The 21,587-nt window shown below is 39.7% G+C and overlaps 1 pseudogene; it reads left to right on the plus strand.

The window, feature by feature from the left end:
- The window catches only part of LOC132387295 (spermatogenesis-associated protein 7-like), an 85,899-nt pseudogene that overhangs the window by 46,836 nt on the left and 17,476 nt on the right, over window positions 1-21,587 (plus strand).

Raw genomic sequence — 21,587 nt, forward strand, 5'->3', positions numbered from 1 at the left:
AGATGGAGTTCAATGCTGATAAGTGTGAGGTGCTACATTTTGGTAGGAATAGTCAAAATAGGACATACATGGTAAATGGTAGGGCATTGAGGAATGCAGTAGAACAGAGTGATCTAGGAAAAATGATGCATAGTTCCCTGAAGGTGGAATCTCATGTGGATAGCGGGTGAAGAATGCTTTTGGTATGCTGGCCTTTATAAATCAGAGCATTGAGTATAGGAGTTGGGATGTATTATTAAAATTGTACAAGGCATTGGTGAGGCCAAATTTGGAGTATTGTGTACAGTTCTGGTCACCAAATTATAGGAAAGATGTCAACAAATTAGAGAGAGTACAGAGGAGATTTACTAGAATGTTACCTGGGTTTCAGCATCTAAATTACAGAGAAAGGTTGAATAAGTTAGATCTTTATTCTTTGGAGCATAGAAGGTTGAGAGGGGACCTGATAGAGGTATTTAAAATTATGAGGGGGATAGATAGAGTTGACGTGGATAGGCTTTTTCCATTGAGAGTAGGGGAGATTCAAACAAGAGGACATAAGTTGAGAGTTAAGTGGCAAATGTTTAGGGGTAACATGAGGGGGAACTTCTTTACTCAGAGAGTGGTAGCTGTGTGGAACGAGCTTCCAGTAGAAGTGGTAGAGGCAGGTTCAATTTTGTCATTTAAAAAAAAATTGGATAGGTATATGGGCATGAAAGGAATGGAGGGTTATGGGCTGAGTGCAGGTCAGTGGGTTTAGGTGAGAGTAAGCGTTCGGCACAGACTAGAAGGGCCGAGATGGCCTGTTTCCGTGCTGTAATTGTTATATGGTTATGAAGGTCATGTCCGTTCTACCTCCAGAAGGATGAATGTTTGACTTTGGAAAGGTTCTTCAGCCCCAGGAGGAGGTAGTTGAGATTTCTTATGGTCTTTCCTTTAGTACATAGCTGGGAGACCCCACAGCAGTTAAAGTGATAAATTTCTCCCAATCTTGAAAATAATGATGACAGAGAGTCTCTGAGATCCTTTGGCTTTTTCTGCCATCTGCAGATGAGTGAGATACTGCAGATCATGAATTTTCCAAGTACTAAGATTTAGTACTTGGAAAGATTTAATACTTGGAAAAAGCTGTATTAAAGAGCATTATAATCAAAATTTTATTTTTGATTCTTATTTCTTGAGATCAGAAGTAAGGCTTTTTGCTAATGCTTGCTTAAAGTTTATCTCCACAATTTTTAAAAAAGGTATCAAAATGTCATGCTGAGGCTTTATAAGGCATTGGTAAGAGCATAATTGGAGCATTGTGAGCAGATTTGAGCCCAGTGTCTGAGGATGAGCTGGCATAGGAGAGGGTCTGGAGAAGGTTTGCAAGAACAATCCCAGAAATAAAAGGGTTAATGTATGAGTAGTGTTTGATAGCTCTAGGTCTGTATGTTCTAGAATTAAAAGTAGGAGGGGCGATCTCATTGAAACCTATCAAATATTGAAAAGTTAGATAGAGTGGATGTGGAGAGAATGTTTTCATTAATGGGAGAGTCTAGGGCCAGAGTGAATAGCTTCAGAACAGGAGGATGTACCTTTAGAACAGAAATGAGGATGAGTTTCTTCAGCTAGAGGGTGGTGAATCTGTGGTATTCATTGCCACTAATGGTTTTAGGGTTGTAACATTGGGTATGTTTAAAGCTGAGATTGATAAATACTTGATTAGTAAGGGCATCAAAAATTACAGGAGAAGGCAAGAACATGAGGTTGAGAGTGCAAATAAATTGGCCATGATCAAATGGCTGAGCGGACCTGATGGGCCGAATAGCCTAATTCTGCTCCTATATCTTTTGGTCTTATACAAACCTGGCAGGGTGATGTGGCAAGTAAACCTGGTGTCCTGTCGCACTCACCTCAATAATAAGCTTTGAGAGGCTTGTCAAGGATTACATCTGCAGCTTGCTACCACCCAAATTGGTCCCCCTACAATTCACCTACCGAGACAATTGATCGACAGATGACGCAGTAGCCACTGCTCTACATACTGTCCTTACACATCTGGAGAAGAGGGATGCTTATGTGAGAATGCTGTTCTTTGAATACAGTTCAGCATTCAACACCATAGTTCCATCCAGACTTGACAAGAAGCTCAGTGACCTTGGCCTTGACCCTGCCTTGTGCAGCTGGATCCTGGACTTCCTGTCAGATCACCAGCAGGTTGTAAGAGTGGGCTGCCTCACCTCCAACCCTCTCAATACTCAATACCCTCAGGGCTGCGTACTGTGTCCCCTCCTTTACTCCCTGTATACCCATGACTGTATCACCACCCACAGCTGCAATCTGCTAATTAAATTTGTCAGTGACACTACATTGATTGGCCTTATCTTAAACAATAACGAGGTGGCCTACAGGGAAGAAGTCATCTCTCTGAAACAGTGGTGTCAAGAAAACAACCTTTCCCTCAATGTCGCAAAAGCAAAGGAGCTGGTTGTGGAGTACTGGAGGAATGGAGACAGGCTAACCCCTATTGACATCAATGGATCTGGGGTTGAGAGGTTAACCAGCTTCAAGTTCCTCGGCATCCACATCACTTAGGACCTCACGTGGTCTGTGCATACCAGCTGTGTGGTGAAAAAGGCCTGTTTCACCACAGTCAGTTGAGGAAGTTTGGTATGGGCCCCCAAATCCTAAGAACTTTCGACAGGGGCACAATTGAGAGCATCCTGACTGGCTGTATCACTGCCTGGTGTGGGAACTGTACCTCCCTTAACTGCAGGATTCTGCAGAGAGAGGTGCGTACAGCCTAGAACATCTGCAGTTGTGAACTTCCCATGATTCAGGACATTTACAAGGACAGGTGTGTAAAAAGTCCTCATAGCATCATTGGGGACCCAAGTCATTCCAACCACAATCTATTCCAGCTGCTACTATCCGGGAAGCTGTCCTGCAGCATAAAAGCCAGGACCAACAGCCTCCGGAATTGCTTCTTCCACCAGGCCATCAGACTGATGAACTCACGGTGATTTGAGTGTACTCTATGTTATATTGACTGTTCTATTTATTATAAATTAGTATGATTGCACATGGCACATTTAGATGGAGACGTAAAATAAAGATTTTTACTACTGGTGTGTGTGAGGGATATAAGAAATAAAGTCAATCAATTCAATTCAATTTGTATCAACCAAACAACCATCTGTAAAAACAGAGCATTACCAATTTTCATGTCTGCAAGATTCATCACTGAATCTCTCCTCAAAGGTGCTGATCCTTTAATAAATGATCAATTAGAAAGATGATACTAATCAGAAATAACCTGTATACAGGTTGCCGAAGACAGATGTTGTTTGACCAATCTGAAGGAGTTTTTAAAGAGGTTACAAAATGTACTCTGATGATGAGAGTTCAGTATTTAAGTAAGGCCTCAGACAAGGACCCACATGGAGATTAATTGAGAAGGTTAGGCGCCATAGGATCCAGGTCAAGTTAGTAAATTCAATCCAAACTTGGATTAGCAATAGGAGGCAAAAAGTGTTGGTAGAGGGTTGATTTTGTGATGCCTGTGACGAGTGGTGCTCCGTGGGGATTTGGGCAGGAATTGAATGATTTGGATATGGATGTAGGAGGCATGATCAGTAGGTATGATAGGAGTAGTTGGCTGTATGTAAGGAGTCTTAAACTACAGGGTGATAGTGACATGTTAGTGAAATGGGCTGAGAAATTTTAGATGTTGCATTTTGGGTGTAGTAATGACACTAAGACATATACCTTGAATGGACGTTGAACCGTTCATTTCTCTTTGTCAGCCAAGGTCTCCTATCTCCCACCTAAGCCCTTCTCGCTGCTACCATAATGCAGATAGAGCAGGAGCCAAGTTCAGAAGTAGTTGTTGCTCTGCAGCCATTGGGCTCCTGGGCCAGCTTCACTTGGCGCTTGACAGACTCTTCAGCTGTGGCCTGTAGCCATTGGGCTTCTGGAAGGTTTCCCTCACCTCAATACTGAACTGACTGCAGCTGCAGCTTGTAGCCATCATGCTCCTGGACTGGCTGCACTCACCTCAGCACTGAACTGGCTCTGTTTCTGGACCTATTTAGGGAACTCTGCAGTTCATGGTCTATGTATTATTTGTTTACTTTTTTATTGTTGCACAACTTGTTCTTTTTTTGCACATTGGTTGTTTTCCAATCGTTTTTGTTTGGGGGTTTTTGTGGATTCTATTGTATGTTTTGTAGTTTTCTACAAGAAGATGAATCTCAAGATTGGATATGGCTTTGTCAAAGGCAGGTCATGCCTTATGAGCCTGATTGAACTTTTTGAGGATGTGACTAAACACATTGATGTAGGTAGAGCAGTAGATGTAGTGTATATGAATTTCTGCAAGACATTTGATAAGGTACCCCATGCAAGGATTATTGAGAAAGTAAGGAGGCATGGGATCCAAGGGGATTGCTTTGTGGATCCAGAACTGGCTTGCCCACAGAAGGCAAAGAGTGGTTTCAGAAGCGTCGTATTCTGCATGGAGATCAGAGATCAGTGGTGTGCCTCAGGGATCTGTTCTGGGACCCTTACTCTTCGTGATTTTTATAAATGACCTGGATGAGGAAGTGGAGGGATGGGTTAGTAAGTTTGCTGATGGCACAGAGGTTGGGGGTGTTGTGGACATTGATAGGATGCAAAACGGGGCTGAGAAGTGGCTGATGTAGTTCAGCCTAGATAAGTGTGAGGTGGGTCATTTTAGTAGGTCAAATATGATGGCAGAATATAGTATTAATGGTAAGACTTTTGGCAGTGTGGAGGATCAGAGGGATCTTGGGGTCCGAGTCCGTAGGGCACCCAAGGCTGCTGTGCAGGTTGACTCTGTGGTTAAAAAAAGCATATGGTGCATTGGCCCTCATCAATCATTGGATTGAGTTTAGGAGCTGAGAGGTAATGTTGCAGCTATAGAGGACCCTGGTCAGACCCCACTTGGAGTACTGTGCTCAGCTCCGGTCGCCTCACTACAGGTAGGATATGGAAAACATAGAAAGGTTGCAGAGGAGATTTACAAGGATGTTGCCTGGATTGGGGAGCATGCCTTATGAGAATAGGTTGAGTGAACTTGGCCTTTTCTCCTTGGAACAACAGAGGATGAGAGGTGACCTGATAGAGGTGTATAAGATGATGAGAGGCATTGATAGTGTGGATAGTCAGAGGCTTTTTCCCAGGACTGAAATGGCTAGCATGGGAGGGCTCAGTTTTAAGGTGAGTGGAGTAGGTACAGAGGAGATGTCAGGGGTAAGTTTGTTACGCAGAGAGTGGTGAGTGCATGGAATGGGCTGCCAGCAACAGTGGTAGAGGAGGGTACGATAGGGTCTTTTTAAGACACTCTTGGATAGGTACATGGAGCTTAGAAAAACAGAGGGCTCTGGGTAAACCTAGGTAATTTCTAAAGTAAGGACATGTTCAGCAGAGCTTTGTGGGCCGAAGGGCTTGTATTGTGCTGTAGGTTTTCTACGTTTCTATCTATGGTATATGTACATCGATAATAAATGTATTCTGAATTTTGGTAGGGTTCTAAGGATTTGAGGAATAGTGTTCAAGTTCAAAAATCCTTAAAAGTAGCTGTGCTATAAACATGGTTTTGAAAACAAATGGATACAACCATAAAAGCAGGGACGTTATGATCCAATTCTATAAAACATTGGAAACTCAACTGGAGTATAGCAAGTGGTTCTGGGCTCTGGACTATAGGGAAGATGTGACAGTGCTGGAAAGACATAAAAGAGGTTTACCAGGATTCTGCTGAGGATAGAGATCTCAAATATGAGGAGAGATTGGGATGTCTTAATCCCTCGATTGGAAGAGGTGCAGAGGGCACATAGTTGAGATATTTAAAATTGTGAGGACAAGCCACAGGAAATGTTTTTTTCTCTCTCTTATCAGATGGATATAAAACTAAATGACTTAGGTTACAACAAGAGATTTAGAGGGCATCTGAAGAGGGGCTTTTTCACCCAAAGGTGGTGAGTACCTGGAATACACTGCTGGACAGAGTGGTTGTACCAGAGTCACTGATGGCAGTTTAGAATTGTCCACACAAACATTTGAATTATCTAGGCTCACAAGCTATTGGCCAAGTACTATAAGATAGATGAATAAGGATTGGTCAATCCCATTGAATAGTGTAGTAATTAGTGATTAACTCAAGAAAATGTTATGTAGGATTTTAGAGATTAAGGGAATTAATGGGTATAGAGTAAGTGCAAGAAAGTGGTATGGTAGTAAAGTTCAGCCATGCTCTTATTGAATGGCAGAGCCTACTTTTATTTGCATATGCCTACTTTTAGTTCTTATATTTTTAAATCCAAGCAATCTCCAGAAGCTGGGTAGGAGGCAGATGAAGCAGTCTCATTTATCAATAACTAGATCACTGTCTTAAAACATTCATTCTCTACACCACTGTCACACTGTGCTGCTAATCTGTTAATTCTACAGAATACACTATAGAAACAAGTAGGTTTGAATAGCATTCTAAAACCTGCAATTTGCAGCGAGTCTGATATTATCTTCACAATGTAGGCTGCAAAGATCCTCTACTACTTTTGCAAGGTCTAACCTTTGGTATTATTGGTAACAAATTGTGGCCTTACTAACAATACCTCTATCTACATAATGAGGTTGAAAGTGTGGTTTACATTGTCATATTATGTATTAATTTTACAAGTATTGACTGATAAAATAGTATGATGATATCTTATAGTATCATGTAGAACTGTAAGATGTGTCAATTTGTTCTAATAGGCTGAATATAATAAGCAGATATGCTCTGAATATGAAGAGGACAGGGATGATCACCCTCATAATTTGGATTGTGAAAAGCTACAAGAATGTTTTGAATGTCCTTGTCACAACTGTGTTCCAAGGTAATTACAATAATAATACATATAGATCTATCCATCATTAAAGTATTGGACCTTACAGCAATTTTCCCTTTTCCCCCCTTTCCTTTTCCCTATGGTTAAAATTATTTCTATGACCTCCAACCTCCATTATTCTCTACTGAGTAACTCGTGTGGAGGGATTGTTTACTGAGTGATTGAAAACCCCAAGGCATTCTGCAAGTATGTGAAGAGCAAGAGGATAAGACATAAGAAGATAGGACCAATCAAGTGTGACAGTGAGAAGTGTGTACGGAACTGGAGGAGATAGCAGAGATACTTAATGACTACTTTACTTCAGTATTCACTACGGAAAAGGATCTAGGCGATTGTAGGGATGACTTACAGCGGATTGAAAAGTTTTAGCATATAAACATTAAGAAAGAGGATGTGCTGGAGCTTTTGGAAAGCATCAAGTTAGATGAGTCTCCGGAACCGGATGAAATATACCTCAGGGTACTGTTGGAGGCGAGGGGGGGGAGATTGCTGAGCCTCTAGAAGTGACCTTTGTGTAATCAATGGGGACTGGAGAAGTTCCGGAGGATTGGAGGGTTGCAGATGTTGTTCTTTTATTCAAGAAAGGGAGTAGAGGTAGCCCAGGAAATTATAGACCAGTGAGACTTACTTCAGTGGTTGGTAAGTTGATGGAAAAGATCCTGAGGCAGGATTTATGAACATTTGGAGAGGCATAATATGATTAGGAATAGTCAGCATGGCTTTGTCAAGAGCAGGTCATGCCTTATGAGCCTGATAGAATATTTTGAGGATGTGACTCAACACATTGATGAAGGAAGAGCAGCAGATGTCGTGTATACGCATTTCAGCAAGGCATTTGATAAGGTACCCCATGCAAGGCTTATTGAGAAAGTAAGGAGGCATGGGATCCAAGGGGACCTTGCTTTGTGGATCCAGAATTGGCTTACTCTTAGAAGGCAAAGAGTGGTTGTAGACAGGTCATATTCTGCATGGAGGTCGGTGTGCCTCAGGGATCTGTTCTGGGACCCCTTCTCTTCATGATTTTATAAATGACCTGTTTGAGGAAGTGGAGGGATGGGTTAGTAAGTTTGCTGATGACACAAAGGTTAGGGGTGTTGTGGATTGTGTGGAGGGCTGTCAGATGTTACAGTGGGACATCGATTGGATGCAAAACTGGGCTGAAAAGTGGCAGATGGAGTTCAACCCTGATAAGTCTGAGATGGTTAATTTTGGTAGGTCAAATATGATGGAAGAATATAGTATTAATGGTCAGACACTGGTAGTGTGGAGGATCTGAGGGATTTTGGGGTCTGAGTCCATTGGACACTCAAAGCTACTGCACAGGTAAGATGCATATGGTGCATTGGCCTTCATCAACCATGGGATTGAGTTTAAGAGCCGAGAGGTAATGTTACAGCTATATAGGTCAGACCCCACTTGGAGTACTGTGCCCAATTCTGGTCACCTCACTATAGGAAGGATGTGGGAACTATAGAAAGGGTGCAGAGGGGATTTACAAGGATGCTGGCTGGACTGGGGAGCATGCCTTATGAGAATAGATTGAGTGAACTCGGCCCTTTCTCCTTGGAGCGACGGAGGATGAGAGGTGACCTGATAGAGTTGTATAAGATGATGAGAGGCATTGATCATGTGCATAGTTAGAGGCTTTTTCCCAGGGCTGAAAGGGCTAACAGGAGAGGGCACAATTTTAAGGTGCTTGGAAGTAAGTACAGAAGAGATGTCAGGCAAGTTTTGACTCAGAGAGTGGTGAGTGTGTGGAACGGGCTGCTGACAACTCTGGTGGAGGCAGATATGATAGGGTCTTTTAAGAGACTCCTGGATAGGTACATGGAGCTTAGAAAAATAGAGGGCTATGAGTAACCTTAGATAATTTCTAAAGTAAGTGCATGTTCAGCACAGCATGTGGGCCGAAGGGCCTGTATTTTGCTGTAGGTTTTCTGTATTTCTATTTTTTATCAATTGGCTGAGGTTCAATTCACCTGAAGCTTTTGGAAATCCATTCAATACTTACAGAGAAGCATTTCAAATGCTGATTTTATATAAAAAAGGTGTAATTTATTTAAGTTTGATAAAGTGTTGTTTTATTTCACTTTTCCCAAGCCAAGTGATGACGCTCCTAGTAACTGAAATTGCAGCTGCCCCCTGTGGTCAATCAAGTGAAGCTGCAGTTAACTGAGCAAATTAATATCATGATAAAATTGTACAATCACACCATTAAAGAATAAAAAAATTTCAAATATTTTTAACCGTAGAATTTGAAACAACATTTCCAAAACACATTTGTTTCAAGAACTGGCAGAACAAAACTTAAAAAAGAATTTATGCACATAAAAGAAATGGAGAAGTATCATATTTCAGTAACATAATCGCACAACTTTAAGAATAAAAGGAGACATAATTACAGCAGATAAACATTTTGCACAAAACCAGAAATGTTGACACCCTTTGTTTAATATCTTCAGTACGAGTTACTCTAGTTAGATAGTTTTGCTGCCAAGAATCCTAACTCTGGGGGTATGCTGCATTCTGGTTGATGAACATAAGAAGATAATGTCCTTTGAAAGGGTAGGAAGGGTTTGTTGGAAAACAGCATTTTTAAATTGAATGCGTCAATGAGCTTAATATAAACTGGGAGGAATTAGTGTTATTGCTGCATGCAATAAAGAAGCCATAAAATGTAAGAATATTTTTTTAAATATGAGAAAAGTACATACCACAGCACATGTAGAATCATTAGAAATGATTACACTGAAATAATAACATTTTCAGATGCATAAAAATATAAGGCAAATACTTTCCTTAAATAATTAAATTCCCAGTGAAAGTTTGGAACCATCATCTTGCCAGCCTATTCTGAACATTAGGGGCTTCAATTTTAAAAGGAAGTTTCTTACACTTATATACAAGTAATCACATTTATGCCTGTCTTTTGAAGATATCTTACCTCCGATAAGCTTTGACTGTAAAAAGAATTTTTAAAATTCTTGGATAAAGTGTAAAATGTTAAGCAGATAGTTGATATCTTGTGTTACTTGAGACTAAAAAGGAACCTTAGAAGAGTTACAGTAAGAATTTCAGCATTCAATTCAAGTTTAATTGTCATTTTACTATATATGAAAACTCAGGAATACAGCCAAATGACAACTTTTTTACTGGGTCAAAGTGCAAGGCACAGTACTAACAGTCACACACATTAAGCATGCCTGATCACATTCGACATCATGAAAGTTCGTGACTTGATGCATACAAATCAACAACATGTAGAATATTAGTGAAAATAGAATGATGCAGATCCTACAGCCCACTGATGTTGTCAACTGGTCCCCGATGCTCACCAGGCGGTACCATGGCTTTGAGGCCCAGTCATCGCTCCGACACCCAATGCCCACTAGGTGAATCTGTGACTTTGAGGCCCAGTTCTCGTGCATACAAGCACATATAGAATGTTAGTAACAAACCAACTGGACAATTATATGTATATAGTCCAGACCCATCAGTCCATTTTAAATCTTCAGTCACCACAGCTGTGCTGGCCGCCTTCTAGTAAATGATGATAGCTGGGACGCCTCTCCAGTTGGCCACAACAAAGCTTGCTTTTTGCTGGGTGAACCCCTGGGAGGACAGATCCAACTCCCCTGGTGAAGCACAGTGGCCTCATCCTCTCACTCCAGGTGGCTGCAAACAGACAACACCATGCCCTCAGGCCTAGGCCATGCTACAACCGAGAATTAGGCCCCCTCAATCCACCCTGCTCGCATCCATTAAATCAGTGAATTAAGCTTGCAGCATACCAAATTAACAATGTCCAAAGGGGTTTTTCGATCACAAGAAAAGGGTCCATGACAGCCATTCACTATTTGACTGTAAGCCTCCAACGATTTGGGCAGCAGCACATTGCGCAGCTCCTTCATTATCTCCACCAGTGAGCAACTTGCTGTGATGGTGTAGACCTCCAGTCCTTTCAGTTCTTAACATATAGCAGAATCTTGCGATCATTAAACGTACATTTAAGTGGAACAGTGGCACCTTTTGTTGACCCCATAGAAGCCGCTGTGACCAGTCGCAGCGCCATTTTGCTGAAAGTTTAAAAACTTCCAATGTCAACTGAACAGGATAGTTTGAAGGTATTATTGATAGGATTGCATTTGAAATACTGTGTATATTATTGGTATTGATATTTAAGAAACTGTCTTAATGTATGCAAAGCAGTTCAGAGACGGTTTACCAGGTTTACTTAGAATGGCTGGGTTAACTAATGAGAGGTGATTGGACTGCCTAGGCTTTTACATGCCAGATGTTAGATAATGAGTGGGAACTTGATTGAAACAAATAAAATCCTTGGGGTTTTTTGTCAGAGAATCCAGAACTGGAGGATATCAGTTGGAATAAAAAGTGATCTGAGGTGTACTTTAAGCATTTTTTTTTGTTCACTCAGAGGATTATGAGTCTTTGGAATTCTCTCCTTCAAAGGATAGTGAAAGAAGAATCTTTCATTATTTTTATGGCAGAGACAGATAACATTCTTGACAGGCAAGGGTGAAAATTTCCTTAGAATTTGACCATAAGGACATAAGAAATAGGAGCAGGAGTAGGCCATTTGGCTTGTCGATTCTGCTCCATCATTCAATAGGATTATGGCTGATCTGGCCATGGACTTATATCCACCTACCTGCCTTCTCCCCATAACCCTTAGTTCCCCTACTATGCAAAAATCTATCCAACCTTGTATTAAATATACTTATTGAGGCAGCCTCCACTGCTTCATTGGGCAGAGAATCCCACAGATTCACCACTCTCTGGGAAAAGTAGTTTCTCCTCATCATCCTAAATCAATTCCCCCGAATCTTGAGGCTATATCCCTTAGTTCTAGTCTCAACTACCAACTATCAAACTCCTGCCTCTATCTTATCTATCCCCTTCGTAATTTTATATGTTTCTATAAGATCTCCTTTCATTCTTCTGAATCCCAGCAAGTACAGTCCCAGGCGACTCAATCTCTTCACATAGTCTAACCCCCTCATCTCTAGAATCAACCTGGTGAACCACCTCTGCACTGCCTCCAAAGTCAGTATATCCTTCTTCAAGTAAGGAGACCAGAACTGCACGCAGTACTCCAGGTGTGGCCTCACTAGTACGCTATACATTTGCAGCACAACTTCTCTGCTCTTAAGTTCAATACCTCTAGCAACGAAGGCCAATATTACATTTGCCGCCTTGATAGCCTGCTGTACCTGCAAACCAACCTTTTGTGATTCATGCACAAGCACTCTTAAGTCGCTCTGTACAGCAGCATGCTGCAATTTTTTTACCACTTAAATAATATTCTGCTCTTTCATTTTTCCTTCCAAAGTGGATGATCTGGCATTTACCAACATTGTACTCCTTCTGCCAGACCCTTGCCTACTTGCCGAACTTATCTATATCTCTCTGCAGACTCTCCGTATCTTCTGCATAATTTGCTTTTCCACTCAATTTAGTATCATCAACAAGCATAATCACAACACTCGGTCCCCTCTTCCGGATCGTTAGTGTATATAGTGAATAGTTGCAGGCCCAGCACTGACCCCTGCAGCACACCTCTCACCACTCATTACCAACCAGAGTAACATCATGTATCCCAACTCTCTGCTTTCTATTAGTTAACCAAACCTCTATCCATATTAATACATCGCCCCAACTCTATACATCCTTATCTTATGGATAAGTCTTTTATGTGGCACCTTATTGAACGCCTTCTGAAAATCCAAGTAAATAACATCCATCTATTCCCTTCTATCTACTGTGCTCATTATATACTCAAAGAACTCCATTAAGTTTGTCAAACAGGACCTGCCTTTGCTGAATCCACACTGGTCTGCCTGATGGATCCATTTCTTTCCAGATGCCTCGCTATTTCTTCTTTAATGATAGCTTCAAGCATTTTCCCAAATACAGATGTTAAGCTAACTTGCCTATAGTTACCTGCCTTTTGCCTACATTTTTTTTTTGAACAGTGGTGTGATATTCACTGTCTTCCAATCCGCCAAGACCTGCCCAGAGTCCAGAGAATTTTGGTAAATCATCACCAAAGCCTCTACTATAACTTCTGCCATTTCTTTCAGTATCCTGGAATGCATTCCATCAGGACCAGGGGACTTAACTATCCTCAGGCCCATAAGTTTGCTCAGTGCTAGCTCTTTAATGATAGCAATTATATCGAGGTTCTCGTCTCTCAACAAATCCATAACATCTCTCTTTGGCATGTTAGATGTGTCCTCTACTGTGAAGACTGACACAAAATAGTCATTCAAAGCCTCGGCCATTTCCTTATTACCCAATATCAATTCCCCCATCTCGTCTTCCAAGGGACCTATATTCATTTTAGCTACTCTTTTCCACTTTATCGTTGGTAAGAATGCAGTGCTGAGGTCTCAAGTAGATCACCCATAATCTTAGTAAATAGCAGAACAGCTCAAGGGATCAAGTAGCCCAATCCTGCATTTAATTCATAAATTTTTATGCAAGCAATCAATTTTATTTGTAACATTATTTATCAGTAGTAACTTATTTTTTAATATTTTGATATTTTTTTATTACTTATAATTATTGCATGTTGTGCCAGCACACACCAGCAAATTCCCATTATATGAGTAAAGTTATTCCTTAAATCTTAACTACAACCAGATCTTTCTAGGAAACAATTAAAAATTGCCACCTGTTGTTTCTGATCAAGGACTCTTTTGCAGTTGGTACATCAGGCAATCTAATGTGAATGTTTTTTGAAGCAGATAAGAATCCAGTTGACTTCCCTATGTGATGACAGAAATTCTTAATGTGTCTCGATGGTTACATTTTCAAAAGTGGGGGAAACCTATTGTTAAAATTGTCTGAAGATTTCTTAGCCTGTTTAAATTTCACTTAAATTAACAAATTACACCTTAATTCTATAATATTTTTGTGATAATTTTCACTCGTTAATATTCCATTCCTTCTATAAAATAATCTGTAATGTAGAAATATGTAATTTGACTCTGGTCTTGCCAGTATTTTTATTCCACACAAGCTTCTTTCCACTTTAATCACTTGTTCCCACCCTGTATCACTTTCTTTTCCTCCTCTCTCGTGTACATCAAGCCATTTTTTAAATTTGTCAAATCAATTTAATTTACACTTTATATGGCAGACTTTTATGCATTTACCACTTTTTGAACTGAGAAGTGGCTCCTAAATTGTTAATTTAATGTGTTAGCATCAATCAATATTTGTGTTCACTTGTTCTGAACTCAGCCAAGTGTGGGATTTATTCTCTAAGCTATATTAAACTCTTTCATTGAAAACCCTGTGTTCTCTCCTCTTAGTCATTTATTCAGAGAGAAGAGCACAAGCCTGTGCAGTCAATCCGGAACATAAAATAGAGAATAGTACAGCACTGGACTGATCCTGATGCCAATTTATACTAAATGACCTCCTCCTGAATATCTCCCATATCCCTCCATTCTCTTCATGTGTCTAAATAAAAGCCTCTTAAATTCGACCAAATTACCTTTTTCCAGTACCACCCCTGGTATCCCATTCCAGGGACTTAACACTCTTTGACAAAAGAGAACTTGCCCCTCTTGTTATTTATACATTTCTTCCCTTTAACCTTAAAAGCATATCCTCTTGTGTTTGACGTTTCTATCTTGGGGAAAATATTCTGACTACTTTATCTATGTCTCTCATAATTTAAAAATCTTTATCAGTCTCCCTTCAATTTGGTGAAGGGGTGGGGGAAAGAGGGAAAGTTGTACTTAATGTTTTCAGGATGTGGCTTTCCATTTTAGAACATCTGAGAAATCTTATTTCAAAGAACAGGGTTTCCTTCCACCACCATTGATGTTGCTCTCATCCTCATCTCCTCCATTTCCAAATGATCTGCCCTCACCCCATACTCCCACCATCATAACAGGGATAATATTCCCTTTGTCCTTAACTGCCACCTCACAAGCTTCTGTATACAGCACTTCATTCTCTGTCATTTCAGTCACCTCCAAAGGGATTCCTACCACTAGGCAATCTTTTCCTTCCCCCACTCTCCACCTTCCATAGTGATTGCTGTGTTCATGACTCCCTTATTCACTCATCCCTCCCCACTGATCTCTCTAGTACTTAACTCTGCAAGTGCTATACCTACCCCTACACCATATCCCAAACACCAATATAAAACCCCAAACAGTCCTTCCAACTAAGGCGACACTTCACCTGCGAATCTTTCGGGGTCATGTATCATATCCAGTGGTCCCAGTGTGGCCTCCTCTACCTTAATGTGACCCAATACTAATTGAAAGATCACTTTGCCAAGCACCTTCACTCCATCCATTGCAAATGGTAGGATCTCCTGGTAGCTATATATTCTAATTTGACTTCCCATTCTGACATATCTATCTATAACCCTCAGGTTCGGCCAGTGGATATGTCGAGTGGAAGACAGTCTCTGGCCCTGCCAAACTTGTGAAATCTTGTGTGGCTGCTTTGTGATGTTTTCCACTGTTACAAATCAGTACCACAAAATAACTAATGGTACACCATATGCAATTAAACGATTGAGCTTTATAATTCTTAATTTGACTAGAGGGTTAGTAAAGAAAACAAAAAGAAAAGGGGCCCATTTTAATGAAACAGTCTAATGTGCAAGTTGGAGCTCACGATTTTCCCGTCCATTTGTTCTCCATCAATTTCCCCTGGGCGTCGTCAACTCCCGACCCCATTCCAAGTCCACTCCATCCTGCAGTCTATGATCTCTCTATTCTGGCATCTTCTCTCTCTATCTTCTGCTGAACATAAGCCCATGAATACCTCGCTGTCAGGCATGCAAGAAAGAAAACACTCCCCTCATGGGACACCGCACATTCCAAAGCCTCTGTTATTTCTAGTCATAAGCCAAACACTGTTGCTACAGAGAAACCATTACATTAACAGTGAAACCTTTCCCAGGATGTTACATGTCCATGGTCTCCCTTACTGCCATGATGAGGCCACAGTAAAATTGGAGGAGCAACACTACATATATCTATGTAACCTCCAACATGATGGCATGAACATTGATTTCTCTAACTTCCAATAATTTCTCTCCTCCTCTCTATTTCCATTCCCCATTCTGGTTACCCTCTCACCCCTTCTCCTAAATTGTCCATCATTTCCCTCTAGTTCACTGTCTTCTTAATGTTCTTTCATGGTTCACTGCCTCCTCATGTTAGATTCCTCATTCTTCAGCCCTTTACCTCTTCCATCTATCCTTTTTCAGTTTCTTTCTTACTTCATCCACCCACCTATCTTCTCCCCCACCACCCCGGCTCATCTATCACCTGCTATCCTGTTTTCCATTACTTCATTCCTTCCTCCTACATTCTTATTCTGGCTCTGCCCCTTCCTTTCCAGTTCTGATGAAGTGTCGTAGTCCAACCTATTGACTGTTTATTCCCCTCCATAGATTTTGCCTGATTTGCCGAGTCCCTCCAGCAATTTGTGTGTTGCAGTCTGACTCAAATGCAGTCTGACTAAAGTTTTATGTAGCTACAGCATGACTTCCTACTCTATATCCAACATTCCTACTAATGAAAAGACCGTGACATGGTTACCATCTTATCCACTTGTTTAACCAATTTCAGTGAACTATGTACTTGGACCTCAAGATTCCTTTATTCCACAATGCTATTAGGTGGCCTATCTTTTCTGAGTATTGTATTTTCTAACGTGACCAGTGGTAACATTCTGCATCTCCTCCTCCTGCCACCACCACCACCTCTATCTGGTGCTTTGCGATCTCCTGGGTTGGGAGAAGGGTGTGTGGCCTTTGTTTCTTAATGGTAGAATGCAAACCCATCATCAGCTCCTGCATTTGACCGGTGTCCCCCTCACTCCTGCTGAAGGAGGGTGCAGGTTTGAAAGGTTCACCGGCGTGCCTCATGGCTGTGCGAATCCTTTGTGGTTTTACCTTTAAAACCTCTGGGGACTTTGTGGTTTTACCTTTAATGTCCTCCGCGCTGAATGTACTCCAACTTGTTTGGCACGACTTTGCAGTTTCTGTTCCATGTGATTCTGGTTACTCTTTTCGTACTTTTGTGATTTAATGGAGTCATTTCAATGTGTAACTGGCTCTGCCATTGAGGCCTGCAGTCATTGACAATGATAAACTGAACTGACTTCGTGGATATCACTTTTGGTCCATTTCAGGGTCTCTGTAGTTTGATGTTTAATATCCTGTGTGTTATTTGCCTGCTTTTTGGTGTTTGCGTGATTTGTTCTTTAGTGCGTTGAAGTTTAATATTTTCTTTCAACTGGTTTCCATGGTATTTTCCTGTTCTGTGGCTGCCTGCAGGAGGATAAATCTCAGGATTGTATACTGTATACGTAATATGTTAACTCTGGACAGCAAAGAATTTGCTTCTTGAATACTTTTGGGTGTATCTTATGGATTTTAGACTGCTGATAGTGGAAATCACCATGAAATTTCCCTATCACGTATCCTTTTTTTTTAAATAGTTGTCTGTATTTGCTATTTCAATTCAGAATTCAAGTCAATTGAAATGCTGCCCACAATGTAAGTTGAAAAGTTTACTGTCTGGCAGGACAGGTTTTAGAAAGGCTGGAAAAGCATCACACACACACACCGTTCTGCGCATTGCATTTACTTGTGTATCAGTTTGCAATCACCGATATACATGTAAGCAGGATGCATAGCGTATTGTGTGTACTCATTACAATAAAGTACTGTATTTTCAGGAGTCAAATTTGCAACAGCCATGAGTGGCGAGTGTATGCTTAAAATCTCATCTGACAGCTCAACCTGAGTTTAGTGACCTGGTCAAACTTGGGTTTGCCAAAAGCAAAAACAGAATTACTGGGTTCAGGACTAAATGGATGGATTCTGCTGTCATCAGGCACAAAAATTTCCATTTTGATATTTAAGACAGATGTTTCCCAGAATAATTGATGCCAGAATTAAGGAATCAAACAGGTTATCAATGACAGGCAATTCAAAGAACTTCTAGTGGGATGGGAAAAAATGGCAGGGAAGGATTTGAGGATGTTGTTGAAAATTTTCTTGTCAACTACGTAGCACCAAGCTACATGCAACTGGTAGACAACATGCTTCAAGCATACAGAACTATGAAGTATACCATGTCACTAAATATTCATTTTCTGCATCCCCATTTAGACTTCTTCCCTGCAAATCTTGGTGCTGTCAGGGTCAAGAATGATGAAAGGTTTCACCAGGACATTGTGGTCATGGAGAATCAAGGCAGCTGGCATCAGTGCTGGCTGGTTATTGTTGGATACTTAAGTGAGGAGCCTCAAGACACTGAGTACAAACGAGAATCATCTTTACCTTAGTTGAACTATTGCAATGATTCAGCACCGTTATGCAATTAAACAGATTATAGTCTATTAAAGTTAATTTCTTGTCTCTCCAAATTTCTACATGATACAACTCTATAATAACCACAAAAACTTTTCTGAGGAAGCAAAACTTTGGAAAAATTGTTGTCCAGTGTAATAAATGTACTATTCTAGGTTTTTTTTTAAACCTTAGAACAGTTCAGTGGGTGTTTCATAATCAGTACATTTCCAAAGCTTTGCCTCACTGGGAGTAAGGAAAAATCACTCTTTGGATTTAGTACCCAATGACTAAGATTTAAATTGATAGATCTAAATCTTAGTTCCCAAACCAAACCAAGTTAAAATAAATGAGGCCTGCTAATAACTACCAGCGTGCCTCTACCAATGAATAACCCAATTTGCAAGATTTGTTCTTTTCTCGCTCATTGGGTGTTTAACAATCTTTCTTAATGGGTTCTATTGGGTTTCTTTGTTTTGTGCCTGCCTCTAAGGTGATGTATCTCAAGGTTGTATAATAAAGGTTCTTTGATACTAAATATACTATGAACTTCAAAACATTTAAAATATTTTGAAACTTTACTTCTGTAATCAACAATGTTATTGACAAATGAGTCTTTAGTAAAAACAAATCTCTAATGGAATTTGAAACATTTCTATTTAATAGTTATTTTAATTCACATATAGCCTACATATTTTAAGTGTACATCAGTGCAAAACAGAAGAAACACCATATGTATATAGGTTGATCAGAAACAATGTTACTGGAATTTCAGTGAAATAAAATGGTAGAAATCAAATTCTTGTCATGTTGAGTACTTTAAACAATAACAGTGAATTAAAAGAGTAGAAGCTGATGCAATAAAGAAACATTGCAGGTTACTATAGCTTAAACTATTTTAATTTTTCAAGTTACTTGCTTTTATTTTCACTTATTTTTATCACTTTTATTTTCACTTTTATTTATCACTTTTATTTTTTCTTTAATCCATTAGGTTATCATCAAACAATAGAATCAAGTCACCAATTATGAGAAAAGTTGAGGCTGAGTAAGTATTAAAACATTTGATTTAATTATGGTTGTAATTTCCAGCAAAATCTTTCAAAATGTTAACTTACAGAATTCTTGAGGTGGTTTGATTTTCTGCTCTCCTTTGATGAAATTTATGATTTTTAATGCGTTGTTTTTTCTAATGTCAGCAATTTTGCAATGATGTCAGTATTTCCCTTGGGCACAACAGTATCGTTAGTGTCTTGCAAAGACTTGAAGAAGCATAAATGTGCCATTTACCGGCAAAGCTAAAATTTGTAATGTATAGGTAATGTTTACTAAAACATATCAAACAAAAACAGAAATATTGGAAGAATTCAGAAAGTCAAGAAGCATCTGAAGAAAAAGAAGTCAGTCAATGTTTTTGATCCTATCAGGTGGAAAAGAGCATGTGTATTGAGAATGGGTCTCAGTACCCATGCTGCTGATCACCTGATGAAAATGAGTCTCAAACTTCATCCTTTTGATCACCAGAGAGATAAGAGACTGCAGATGCCAGAATCTGGAGCAAAAAAAAACTGCTGGAGTAACACAGTGGGTTGAGCAGCATCTGTGGAGGCAAAGTGTTGACCGACATTTTAGGTCAAGAACTTGCATCAAAACTGTAATGTCTTGATTATTCCAGATGCAGGGTCTCGATACAAAACATCAACTATCCCTTTGCCTCCACAGATTCTGGATAATCCAGTGAGTTCCTCCAGCAGTTTTTTTTTGTTCCTTATCATCTGATAGGTCTTAACCTATCTGGCTTTTTGTCTTACACTTCTCTGCTCCCCCAACTCTACTTTGAAACCTGTAAATCCTCCACTATCCATCTCCCATCACCTCTCACCAGATTTGAGGAAGGAATTCTGATCAAAAGTGTTGATTAGTTTCTCTTTCCACAAATGACGCTTGTCCAACTGAATTCTTCCAGTGTTTCTATCTATGCTTCATATTTCAATTTCTGCAGTTTTAATTATTTTTAATTTTTTTAGTATATCAAATTGTATGTTTCCAATCCATACACTTGAGACTCTGAAAATGGTTAATATGATTTAAATTGGCTCTTATTTTCTTCAGCTCTCAATTGCTACAAGCAAATGTATTTACAGATTATTCATTGCCGATGTTCATTTTTCTCCAGGGAAGAGGAATTAAAGTATCTGGAGTTCATCTCTGATGTCACCAGTGAGATATTAACTCGAGGATTATTTTCAAACAGGTATTAATTTATTTTCCACATTATACAGTAAGAGGTGACTTTTTAAATTTCACTCTATGCCTCTAAGTTAAATAATTTAAGATATAAATTAAATTTGTTTTGTTGATGTAACCAATTTGGAGGTTTCCTGCTTAAAAAAAAGTATCTATGGAAGCAGTTAATTTAATCTCAGAAAAGTTAGAAAGCACTTCATATGTGATGAGTTGCTTAGAAGGGGGAAGTTGGTATGGGAGTATACACCTTTTTGCTTAAAGCAGAAACAATATAGCATTTTCTACTTTTACATTGCTTTCTCTGTTCTCTATTGCCCTTGTTTCATAGCTTTTGGTAATAAAGGAACATATTCTCTTTCCTTAACTGCTCTGTTAACCCCCAGCTAGATGACCTCATTATGCCTGTGTCTTACCCTTTGAGAGATGTTCCCATTGTTCTATCCATCCTTCGATCATGCTTAATACTAACTTATTTTCTCTCCATCTTAGTCATGACTTGAACCTGTAATGTTAATTCTGTTTCTCCACACATGCTAACTGAGCTGTTAGGTGTTCCCAGCATTTTTAAGGCACAACCACTGATGTTAGACTAGGGGAATTGTTGAGTATTTATGTTGAGTGCATCATTAATACAGTGTTTAAGCACACTACATTTGTGATTGAATGGATTGGTTGACCTCCATACAGATACATTTACAGATGGTGTTCCTCCCTCTTCCCCAATTTCATATTTTGTCATAATGTCTAAAACATTGATGTGATTTTTGAAGACATTAGACTCATCTTACAAAAGTCTCAGAATGTTCTATTACTTTTACTATTATTTTATATAATTATTTAAGCCTGGCTTTCACAACACATAACACTTTCAGGTTCACCTGCTAACTTTCCTGATGAATTTAGCATGATGCACACTATTGGTTCAATATATTTGGCACCTCCACCTGCCCCATCAAGTGATGGTTACCAAGTGTTGCTGTACTGATAAATAGCAAGCATTCCTTAAAACTCTTCCTTTGTTGGTAACAGTTACAAGAGTTCCAAATACAACTGAATTCAGCACACATTAAAATAATTACATTAATAATCACTGTATATTAGTTTCTATT

The sequence above is a fragment of the Hypanus sabinus genome, chromosome 2 (genome assembly GCF_030144855.1).
Source record: "Hypanus sabinus isolate sHypSab1 chromosome 2, sHypSab1.hap1, whole genome shotgun sequence".
In the NCBI taxonomy this organism is placed as follows: domain Eukaryota; kingdom Metazoa; phylum Chordata; class Chondrichthyes; order Myliobatiformes; family Dasyatidae; genus Hypanus; species Hypanus sabinus.